Here is a 12,457-nt window from a genome sequence, read left to right as displayed (position 1 = left end):
TTACTGCATTCCCCAACAGTAAGAGCCTAAGCTTGGGGATGCCCGGCATCCCAAGCTATTATCCAAGAATGAGCAACCTACTAAGCTTGGGGATGCCCCCGAGTGGCATCCGCGATTTCTTCCAACAACTACCGGTATTTTACTCGAGACTATTTTTTTATTCGTCACATGATATGTGTTTTGCTTGGAGCATCTTGTATGATATGTGTCTTCACTTTTTTTATTTTGTGTTTTAAGTCATCAATCCTTGCTGGACACACCTATTTGAGAGAGCCAAAATTATGTCATGACTTGTTAGAACTGCTCTCTATGCTTCACTTAAACTTTTATGAGCTAGGACTTGCTCTAGTGCGTCACTTATATCTTTTTGAGCATGGTGTACTTTGTTATTTTTGAAGAAATGCTCTCTTGCTTCACTTAGATTTATTCGAGAGTTAGTAAAAATTTGAAGAGATTCTATCTTGCTTCACTTAAATTATCTTGAGAGAAAGAAAATTTGTTATGCTCATGATCTTCACTTATATTTGTTTGAGCTTATGAAAAGCAACACATGAAAATTAGTCCCAAAGTGATAGATATCCAAGAAGGATAAAGAAAAATGTCATGAAGATCATTGGACAAAATAAACTTGATTCTTAGTAATAGTTTTGAGATATGATGATGTGATATGTGAGTCATCTTGATGAGTAATTATGCTTTAGTAAGAATATTGGTGTTAAGGTTTGTGATTCCCTATGCATGCACAAAAGTCAATAATCATGCAATGAAAATTATATCCTACTTGTGGTGCATTATTCGGTGTTAATTATGCTTAATGCTTGCTTATGAGATTAGTCATTTTTGGTTGGTCGCTTCCCAATCTTTTGCTAGCCTTCATTTTCCACTAAGTATGGCCTCTGCTTGTGCATTCAAAATCCTTTAAACCAGTTTTGCCACATGAGTCCACTATATCTACCTATATGCAGTATTCTTTTGCCGTTCTAAGCAAATTTGCATGTGCCATCTCTATTTTTCAAAATAAACTTCTCTTTTGTGTGTTTGTTTCGCTCGCAGAGCGGTGACGGGTGGCTAATATTTTCCATGCTAGATGTGTTATTCTCAAGATGAGTGTTTATTCACTTATCATTGCATGAGAGTCAGGCAAAGGTATTAGGGATGCCCAGTCCCGAAATGCAAAAACATATGAATTTACTTTATGTTGTCAAATAATAAATTCCTTGGAAAGTGTTGGTATGGAGGGCAACCGTGGATATGGCTAGCCATGGAAACTGAAAGTTATGGTGGAAAAAGGAATAAACTTTATTTTCTTTTTGGGAACCTCCTATGATATATCTATGCATGAAAAGTATTGGGAACTCTAAGTCATTTTCGTTGGTGGGATGGATACACCTCCCAAAATGTTTTTATCTCAAATTTTTTGCTTTGAGCTCTGGCACCTCTACAAATCCCTACTTCCCTCTGCGAAGGGCCTTTCTTTTACATTATGCAATTTTTATTTTGAATTTGAGTCTCCATCTTTGTAACATCCCAAATTTCCAATTTGGAATGTTAAACATAGGTCATTCATGCATATCATATTTTATTGCATTTCGTGTTGCGATCCTGGAAATTATAAGCAATCAAGGACCCACGGAGAGAGTTGGGGATTTCACCATTTTCATATTTGAATTTTGTCAAATATCGAAACAAGGATCATTTTGGTTTTAATATTTTTCTCTCCGAAAATATTTCATATTAAAAATATATGAGAGGAGATAATATGACTTCTCCAAAATAAATGAAATGTTGGAGGAAAAATACTAAAATCAAATAATGAGTTTTATTTGGATTTTATCGCTATTTTATTTGAATTAGGAAAAATACGCGTTTTTCAAAAATTGCATTAGAGGCCCAAATAAATGTTCACTTTGTTCGGAATATTTTTAGAGGACCATGAAAATTTATTTTGGAATTTTTGGAGTCCGTTTAGTATTTCTTTCGTTAGTTTTTCTGCGCCAGGATTTTATAAAAAAAGGTAACCGACTTATCGAGCGTGTCCGGCTAGGACACTTGGCCCGGCCGGCTTTAAAAGTTGAGGCCCGCGACCCTGACTGCCTAAGCCGCGCCGCGCCCCACCGAACCCTAGCGCCGCCCGCTGCTCGCCGCCGCCAGCGCCGCGCCCCACCGCCCCGCCGTCCTGCCCCGCCGTCCTGCCGCCCCGCCGCCGACCTCGCCGGAGGTAGCCGCCGCCGTTCGTCGGTTTTCTTAGAAAAACCGTTCGGTTTTTTCTAGATCTCGTTTTTTTATAGATCGGTTCGTCCGATTTTCTGTCGGTTTATTTATTTAGCGGTCGTTCATCCGTACGTTCGTTTTAACAAACGCTTTTTGTCCGTTAGCCGCAGACAGCGAACGTTCGTTCGTTAGCCTGTTCGTCAGTTTGTCTTTTTCCAGGGTTTCTCCGCGATTATTCTTGATCGTGATTTCTGCCCTGATCTTCGTTTTAGTTTATCTTTTCACTCGTTTATCAAAATCAGGTGAAACAAGCGCCTAGATCTTCGTCAAAGCCCTCTTTCTGTTTAACCAAATTGAACATGATTTTGACACAGTAAAATTTGACTTTAGTCCAGATTAGTAATCGGATCTTGTTTCTTTTGCAGTTTGAGTTTCGTTGCTCCGTTTGATTTGATTCTTTTTGAAACCGGAGTTCTTCAGTTGAACTTTCTGGTTAGATCTTCTTATTTGAGTTTTACCCGTGCATCCTTGCTTGATTGCTTATGTATGCTATTGTTTGTTTGTGATAGAACACCCGGAGTGCGAAGCGTGCTACTACGAGTCACTAGGTTTTGCAGATCGTCAGCAAGGCAGGTAACACATTGATCATACTCTTTCATACCCAGTTTTTATGCATTAGTTACAATCTTCAAACACTGCATGATTAGGATGTTATTAACATGTGGGTATTGGGAAGTAGTTGATGAGGTAGAACCTATTACATGTTTCATTATCAAACCCTTGGGAGTTACTTCTACGTTATGCTTATAACGCTATGCTATGCTAGTAGACGTGGATTGGGTTTGAGTGTATCCATGACAGATGTGAGTTTGTTAATTAATGGTTCAATTCTAAGGTGGCACCTTTAATACACATCTGGGTGGATTGTTGGTTTTGGGCACATGGGGTTATACCAGTGTTGTCCTAGGAGATCCCGGGGTTATACCGTGTGATCCTCCTATGGTCCGCCACCCAGGCTCAAAGGGATCATAAGATTATTCATGCTAGAAACTTCCATGTGCAGCCACAAGCTATTATGGGCTCTAGCATAGTGGAGTAAGTTGCATGACCTCTTCCAGTGGTAGGCTAGCAGTTGTAGGGGATGTAGGTTGGTACGGTCTACCCGGGGTTAGAGTTAATGCTTCTGATAAACTGTGTCTCGGTCATCCGTTTCTCAAACACCATGTAGTGCGAGAAATCCACCGGAGGAGATCGAGTCTTGTGGGGAAAAGTGCACAAACCTCTGCAGAGTGTACAAACTAATCATGGTTAGCCGTGTCCTCGGTTATGGACAACTTGAGTATCTGGTTCTTGGATTATCATATGGATCTCATCACTCTAAATTAATCTGTTGGGTTGATTATTACTTTTAATTGGGATTGAGATGGGGGTACCATTCTCAATGTTTCAACTACCATGATGGTTAAATAAAATATATTCCTTTGTTGTAGGGAAAATTGGCTTTTCGCAAAAACATTATAACCATAGAGCCTCCACCAGCCAAATATGCATGTAGTGATAGCATTTATCTGTTCATTGCTCTACTGTGTTATATTGCCAGCATATTCCATGTGCTGACCCGTTTTCGGGCTGCAACATATCATGTTGCAGACTTTTTAGACGAGGAGTAAGATGCCGTAGGTCGTTTGTCATGCACTCAGCTATGCCATTGGAGTTGATGGACTCACTTTATCTTCCAAGCCTTCCGCTGTTATCATTTTTAGATGGCCTTAAGCCATATTTATTGTAATAAGTTCTATTTTGAGACATTCGATGTAATAAGTGTGTGATTGCTACTCTGTTATAAATCCTTCGAGTACTGTGTGTGTCAGCATTACCGATCCAGGGATGACACTGAACACAGAGACTTGACCGTCTGAGGTCGGGTCGCTACAAGATGGTATCAGAGCACACGCTGAATGTAGGACACGACCACTAGGATGAGCCATAGGTCACTCTTCTCTACTCATTTCTGACCCCTCTCCATTTTCTACTCTTTACGATGGCGGACTCAAGGAACAAGTTTACACAGCCGGATGAAGACACCCCGTTTGGACGACATTTGAAGGAAGTCACTAGGTACCTGAACATCGGAATACCAAGCTTCACCGGGACCTACACTGCCACTTTGCCTAAGGGGAGCGTTGGTTGATTCAAGTTCAAATCCCAGGAAGGACGTTCACACCAGTCACTAAACCCATGGAGTTTTCCTTTGACGCACCAACCTGGAGTCTAGACAAGAGCATGGCAGCCCACATCGCCATAGGACGCATCGGCGAAGTTTACCACAAGGAGCTTAAGGACACTATCTACCAGATATGTGGGTGCCGAGATGAGCAATGGGAGATGATTAGCACCAGGAAGGACAGGTCCACTGCAGCATTCATCCAGGAGTTAAATCATCATATTTGTCACCAGGAGAACCAGATGTGTGCAAGCATGATAGATTTGTAGAAGGCGATGACCAGGATCACAGAGCTAGAAGAAGAGCTTAAGTCTACACGTGAGGGATATGAAGAGGAAATGATGGTACTTGTGGAGAGGAATGACGACATGACAAGGAAGCTAGGAGTTTTCATGGGAGACCCCGCACTAGGAGGAGAAGATGACGAACCCAAGGAAATTCGTTCTGAAGACTACATCATCATCGATGACACCGACTCCGACCCCGATGATAATGATTATGAAGACGAAGCTGGAGCAAATATCATGGAGTCTTCCATCGATCAAAATTTCTAGTAGACCACCATATGATCAGTAGTGTTTCCCATGTATATAGAATAGTCCGAGTACTGTAACGATAGTTAGATCGATTGTATGCCCTTGCTTGATTGATTGAGTGATATGATATGATTGTGTTTGTCTCATGTGCATATGGGTAGTGCTTTCTCCTTAGACCTCATTCTATTCTAATCTCTTCCCTCTAAAACCCATCAGATGCCTCCGAGACGTGACCTCGGTTTTGCTTTCCCACCGGAGCTCAGTTGATCCAGCAGCAGAATGCCTTGATGCAGTTGTTAGTTCAGAATCAGGGAAAAAAAACAACAACAACAACAACAACAACAACAACCCACCGCCACCACCTCCAGTTGACATCTTAGCCCGCTTTCTAAGGTTACAGCCGCCGGTGTTTTCCAGTAGCACCGAGCCCATAGTTGTGGATGATTGGCTATGTAGGATTGGAAGGGAGCTAACCACTGTTGGTTGCACAGATATTGAGAGGGTGCGTTTTGCCGCACACCAATTGGATGGACCCGCAGCCGCATGGTGGGAGAATTACACAACCACTTTCCCATAGCCAATGTTACTTGGGAGCAGTTTCAGCAAGCTTTCCGCACAGCCCATGTCTCAACTGGAGCTATGAGCATGAAGAAGCATGAGTTTTGCAACTTGCGCCAGGGAAATCATACTGTGGCCCAGTACGTAGATGAGTTTAGCAAGCTATCTCGTTATGCCCCTGATGATGTGGCCACAGATGCCGCGAAGCAAGAGAAGTTTATGGAAGGGCTTAATGATGAGATGAGCATGCAGTTGATGGTGGCAACATTTAACAACTACCAGGAGTTGGTAGACAAGGCTCTTATGATTAAAGGGAAGCAGCAGCAGATTGAGAGCTGCAAGAGGAAGTATGGACAAGGAAAGTACAATTCTGGAGCTCAACAGAAGCCTCGTTTCACCCCGAACTCGGGAGGATTGACCCATAATCATGGAGGCCACACTCACAATGGAGGTAGTTCGCATAACCATAGCGGCCCCAAGAATGGAAATGGGAATGGAGCAGGCAGTAACTAGAACCGCTCTAACCCAGTCACACCCGCTAAGAAGGATCAAAGTCACATTACCTATTTCAGGTGCGGGAAGACTGGGCACTACACCAATGATTGTCCGAAATTGAAGAAAGGAAATGGCAATGAAAGCGCTGGGAAGAGGCCCAACCCTTTCAACAGGGGACAAGTGAACCACGTGAACGTGGAGGAGGTTGAAGAGCAGCAAGATGCGGTTATCGGTAAGTTTTTGGTTAAGTCATTTACTGCTCTCGTTCTTTTTGATACTGGTGCATCACATTCATACATTTCAAGGGGATTTGTGGACAAGTTTAAGTTACCCACCTTAGCCCTTAGGACACCCTTGCTAGTGAGCTCACCCGGTGCAGAATATATGGCCAGCCAATGGTGCGATCGGATACCCTTAACCATTGGTTGCCATGTTTTCCCCTCAGACCTAGTAATGTTGGAGTCACAAGGATTGGATGTGATACTAGGAATGGATTGGTTATCGAAGTATGGAGGAAACATTGACTGTGCTAGCAGATCAATTCTACTCACCACCCCAGAGGGTAAAAGGATCAAGTATGTATCTAGGCATGCGCCTAGGAGGACTCAAGTAAATTCTCTCTTAGGAGTTGTTCAGGAGGAAGTGCCAGTAGTAAAAGATTACCCTGATGTATTTCCAGAGGAGTTACCAGGCATGCCCCTAGATCGAGATATTGAGTTTTTGATAGAGTTAATTCCAGGCACCGGACCAATATCGAAGAGACCGTACCTGATGCCCGCAAATGATCTAGAAGAGATCAAGAAGCAGATTAAGGAGTTGTTGGAGAAAGGTTACATCTGACGAAGTTCATCACCATGGGGAGCACCAGTGCTCTTGGTTGAGAAGAAGGATGGATCATTGAGCATGGTTGTTGATTATCGTGCGTTGAATGAAGTGATGATCAAGAACAAGTACCCACTGCCGATGATCAATGATTTGTTTGACCAGCTGCAAGGAGCTAAAGTGTTTTCGAAGATCGATTTGCGATCAGGATATCACCAGCTGAAGATTCGAGAAAAGGATATACCAAAGACAACGTTCACCACAAGGTACGGGTTATATGACTATACTGTTATGTCATTTGGACTAACTAACGCCCCTGCCTATTTCATGTGTATGATGAACAAGGTGTTCATGGAGTTCTTGGATAAGTTTCTCATGGTGTTCATTGATGATATCTTGGTATACTCGAAGAATGAAGAGGAGCACAAGGAGAATTTGTGTTTAGTTCTCGAGAAGCTCAGGGAACATCAGTTATATGCCAAGTTCAGCAAATGTGAGTTTTGGTTGAAGGAAGTTGAATTTCTTGGACATGTTATATCAAGATAAGGTATAGCAGTGGATTCTACCAAGGTTCAGTCAGTCACCGAGTGGTTGGCACCCACCTCAGTTGGAGAGATCCTTAGTTTTCTTGGACTCGCGGGATATTATCGGAGATTTATCGAGAATTTCTCCAAGATTGCGAAGCCTATGATGACATTGCTGAAGAAGGACACCAAGTTCCATTGGACTGAAGAATGTGAACCAAGTTTCCAGGAGTTGAAGAAATGTTTGACTACAACCCCAGTGTTGATTCTGCCGGATATACGCAAGGATTTCCAAGTGTATTGCGACGCCTCTTGCTTAGGACTTGGAGGAGTACTTGTGCAAGATGGAAGGGTTGTTTCATATGCCTCACGTCAACTTCGACCACATGAGTTAAATTATGCTACGCATGATTTGGAGTTAACAGCCGTAGTGCATGCGCTCAAGACCTGGAGACATTTTCTTATTGGAAACCATTGTGATGTGTACACGGATCACAAGAGTTTGAAGTACATTTTCACACGGAAGGAGTTAAATCTCAGGCAGAGGAGATGGTTGGAGCTCATAAAGGATTACGATATGAAGTTGCACTATCATCCAGGCAAGGCCAATATCGTAGCAGACGCCTTAAGCCGGAAGAGTTATGCCAATACCTTAGTAACAGGGGGTTTGCCAAAGGAGTTAGCAGAAGATCTCACGGGGCTTCGTTTGGAGATAGTTCCTAGAGGTTTTGTTGCAGCATTGGAGGTTCAGTCAACATTGTTGGAAAAGATTAGTGAAGCTCAGAAGGATGACAAAGAAATTGCTGAAATAAAGGAGAAGATGAGTGAAGGAAAAGCCAAAGGTTTTCGTGAGGATGAGCACGACACCTTGTGGTTCGAGGACCGTGTTTATGTGCCAAACAATGCAGAGATCAGGAAGTTGATACTTCAGGAAGCCCATGAGTCGCCATACTCGGTACACCTCGGAAACACCAAGATGTATTTGGATTTGAAGGAGCGTTTCTAGTGGACTGGAATGAAGAAGGATATTGCCGAGTATGTAGCCGTATGTGATGCATGTCAGAGAGTGAAGGCAGAACATCAGAAGCCTGCAGGATTACTGCAGCCTATGCCGATACCCGAATGGAAGTGGGATAAGCTTGGCATGGGTTTTATCACCGGATTACCCAGGACCTGATCGGGATATGATTCTATCTGGGTAGCAGTGGATCGCTTGACCAAAGTAGCTCACTTTATCCCAGTGAAAACCACCTATACCAGTGTGAAGTTGGCCAATATATACATGACCAGGATCGTATGTCCGCATGGAGTTCCAAGGACCATTGTATCAGATAGAGGAACGCAGTTTACTTCAAAGTTTTGGCATCAACTGCACCGGACTTTGGGTTCCAGGCTAGAGTTCAATACAACTTTTCATCTACAGACAGATGGACAGACCGAGAGAGTCAATCAAATTCTGGAGGACATGTTGAGAGCCTATGCACTAGATTATGGATCTAGTTGGGATGATAATTTTCCCTACACGGAGTTCTCATACAACAACAGCTACCAGGCCAGTTTGAAGATGTCATCGTTTGAAAACCTGTATGGAAGAAGATGCCGAACACTGTTGATGTGGGATGAAGTTGGAGACTGCCAGTTGTTTGGACCGGATTTGATTAAAGAGTCTGAAGAGAAGGTTAAGTTGATTCGAGACAGACTGAAGGTAGCTCAGTCCCGACAGAAGAGTTACGCAGACTCGAAACGCAAGGAGGTAGCCTATGAAATCGGAGACAGAGCTTATCTGCGAGTGTCACCTCTGCGAGGAGTTAAACGTTTTGGAGTTAAGGTAAAGTTAGCCCCGAGATTTGTGGGACCGTACCGTGTTTTGGAACGCATGGGAGAGGTTACCTACAAGTTGGAGCTACCCGTAGGACTATCAGGAGTTCATGATGATTTTCACGTTTCCTAGTTGAAGAAGTGCCATGCAGATATGGCAGATATTCCTCTGAGAGATACAGTGCCCCTAGAAGCAATTCAGTTGGATAGTGATTTGACGTATGAGGAGAAACCTGTCAAAATTCTCGAGTTTGCCAGCCGAGTTACTCGCAGCAAGGTTATCAAGTTTTGCAAAGTACAGTGGATACCTAGGAGGAAGCCACCTGGGAAAGAGAGGATGATCTACGCAAGGACCGCCCACACCTATTTTCTAGCCAACCCGAATCTCGAGGGCGAGATTCATCTTAAGGGGGGTAGGTTTGTAACATCCCAAATTTCCAATTTGGAATGTTATACATAGTTCATTCATGCATATCATATTTTATTGCATTTTGTGTTGCGATCCTGGAAATTCTAAGCAATTCAAGGACCCACGGAGAGAGTTGGGGATTTCACCGTTTTCATATTTGAATTTTGTCAAATATCGAAACAAGGATCATTTTGGTTTTAATAATTTTTCTCTCAGAAAATATTTCATATTAAAAATATATGAGAGGAGATAATATGACTTCTCCAAAATAAATGAAATATTGGAGGAAAAATACTAAAATCAAATAATGAGTTTTATTTGGATTTTATCGCTATTTTATTTGAATTAGGAAAAATACGCATTTTTCAAAATTGCATTAGAGGCCCAAATAAATGTTCACTTTGTCCGGAATATTTTTAGAGGTCCGTGAAAATTTATTTTGGGATTTTTGGAGTCCATTTAGTATTTCTTTCGTTAGTTTTTCTGCGCTAGGATTTTATAAAAAAAGGTAACCGACTTACCGGGTCGTGTCCGGCTAGGACACTTGGCCCGACCGGCTTTAAAAGCCGAGGCCCACGACCCCGACAGCCCAAGCCGCGGCCGCGCCCCGCCGAACCCTAGCGCCGCCCGCCGCTCACCGCCGCCAGCGCCGCGCGCCGCCGCCGCCCCGCCGGAGCCGACCTCGCCGAAGGTAGCCGCCGCTGTTCGTCGGTTTTCTCAGAAAAAATGTTTGTTTTTTCTTCTAGATCTTGTGTTTTTATAGATCGGTTCATCCGGTTTTCCGTCGGTTTATTTATTTAGCGGGCGTTTGTCCGTACGTTCGATTTAACGAACATTGTTCGTTCGTTAGCCGCAGATAGCGAACGTTCATTCGTTAGCTTGTTCGTCAGTTTTTCTTTTTCCAAGGTTCTCCCGTTGTTATTCTTGATCGCGATTTCTGCCCTGATCTTTGTTTTAGTTTATCTTTTCGCTCGTTTATCCAAATCAGGTGAAACAAGCGCCTAGATCTTCGTCTCGAAGCCCTCTTTCTATTTAACCAACTTGAATAGGATTTTGAAACAGTAAAATTTGACTTTAGTCCAGATTAGTAATCAGATCTTGTTTCTTTCGCAATTTGAGTTTCGTTGCTCCGTTTGATTTGATTCTTTTTGCAAACTAGAGTTCCTCAGTTGAACTTTCTAGTTAGATATTCTTATTTGAGTTTTACCCATGCATCCTTTCTTGATTGCTTATGTATGCTATTTTTTGTTTGCGATAGAACACCTAGAGTGCGAAGAATGCTACTACGAGTCACTAGGTTTTGCAGATCGTCAGCAAGGCAAGTAACACATTGATCATACTCTTTCATACCTAGTTTTTATGCATTAGTTACAATCCTCAAACAGTGCATGATTAGGATGTGACTAACATGTGGGTATTGGGAAGTAGTTGATGAGGTAGAACCTATTGCATGTTTCATTATCAAACCCTTGGGAGTTACTTCTACGTTATGCTTATAACGCTATGCTATGCTATTAGACGTGGATTGGGTTTGAGTGTATCCATGACAGATGTGAGTTTGTTAATTAATGGTTCAATTCTAAGGTGGCAACTTTAATACACATCTGGGTGGATTGTTGGTTTTGGGCACCTAGGGTTATAATAGTGTTGTCCTAGGAGATCCTGGGGTTATACCGTGTGATCCTCCTATGGTCCGCCACCCAGGCTCAAAGGGATCATAAGATTATTCATGCTAGAAACTTCCGTGTGCAGCCACAAGCTATTATGGGCTCTAGCATAGTGGAGTAAGTTGCATGACCTCTTCCAGTGGTAGGCTAGCAGATGTAGGGGGTGTAGGTTGGTACGGTCTACCCGGGGTTAGAGTTAATGCTTCTGAAAAACTGTGTCTCGGTCATCCGTTTCTCAAACACCATGTAGTGCGAGAAATCCACCGAAGGAGATCGAGTCTTGCGGGAAAAGTGCACAAACATCTGTAGAGTTCGGTTATGGACAACTTGAGTATCTGGTTCTTGGATTATCATATGGATCTCATCACTCTAAATTAATCTGTTGGGTTGATTATTACTTTTAATTGGGATTGAGATGGGGGTACCATTCTCAATGTTTCAACTACCATGATGGTTAAATAAAATATATTCCTTTGTTGTAGGAAAAAATTGGCTTTTTGCAAAAAACATTATAATTGGCTTTTCGCAAAAACATTATAACCATAGAGCCTCCACCAGCCAAATATGCATGTAGTGATAGCATTTATATCTGTTCATTGCTCTACTGTGTTATATTGCCAGCATATTCCATGTGCTGACCCGTTTTCGGGCTGCAACATATCATGTTGCAGACTTTTTAGACGAGGAGTAAGATGCCGTAGGTCGTTTGTCATGCACTCAGCTATGCCAAGCCTTCCGCTGTTATCATTTTTAGATGGCCTTAAGCCATATTTATTGTAATAAGTTCTCTTTTGAGACATCCGATGTAATAAGTGTGTGATTGCTACTCTGTTATAAATCCTTCGAGTACTGTGTGTGTCAGCATCACCGATCCAGGGATGACACTGAACACAAAGACTTGACCGTCTGAGGTCGGGTCGCTACAATCTTCTCTTATAAAAGCACCAACTAGGAGCCAATATGATCGTGCTTAAGTATTGGGTGTAGTTAATATTTGATTGTGTTTCATGAATGGATCAATGTTTGAGCATGAGGGGCTAGGGATAACTTATTTTAGCATTGATATTTTGAAAGACATGGTTGCTTATTGATATGCTTGAGTACCTAAATTATCATGTCAAAACTAGACTATTGCTTCGAATCACATAAAGGTCCAAATATCCATGCTATAAAGAAAAGAATATGATATGAGA

Source organism: Triticum urartu, chromosome 3, assembly GCF_003073215.2.
Source record: "Triticum urartu cultivar G1812 chromosome 3, Tu2.1, whole genome shotgun sequence".
Lineage (NCBI taxonomy): Eukaryota > Viridiplantae > Streptophyta > Magnoliopsida > Poales > Poaceae > Triticum > Triticum urartu.
This window is presented reverse-complemented; position numbering follows the sequence as displayed.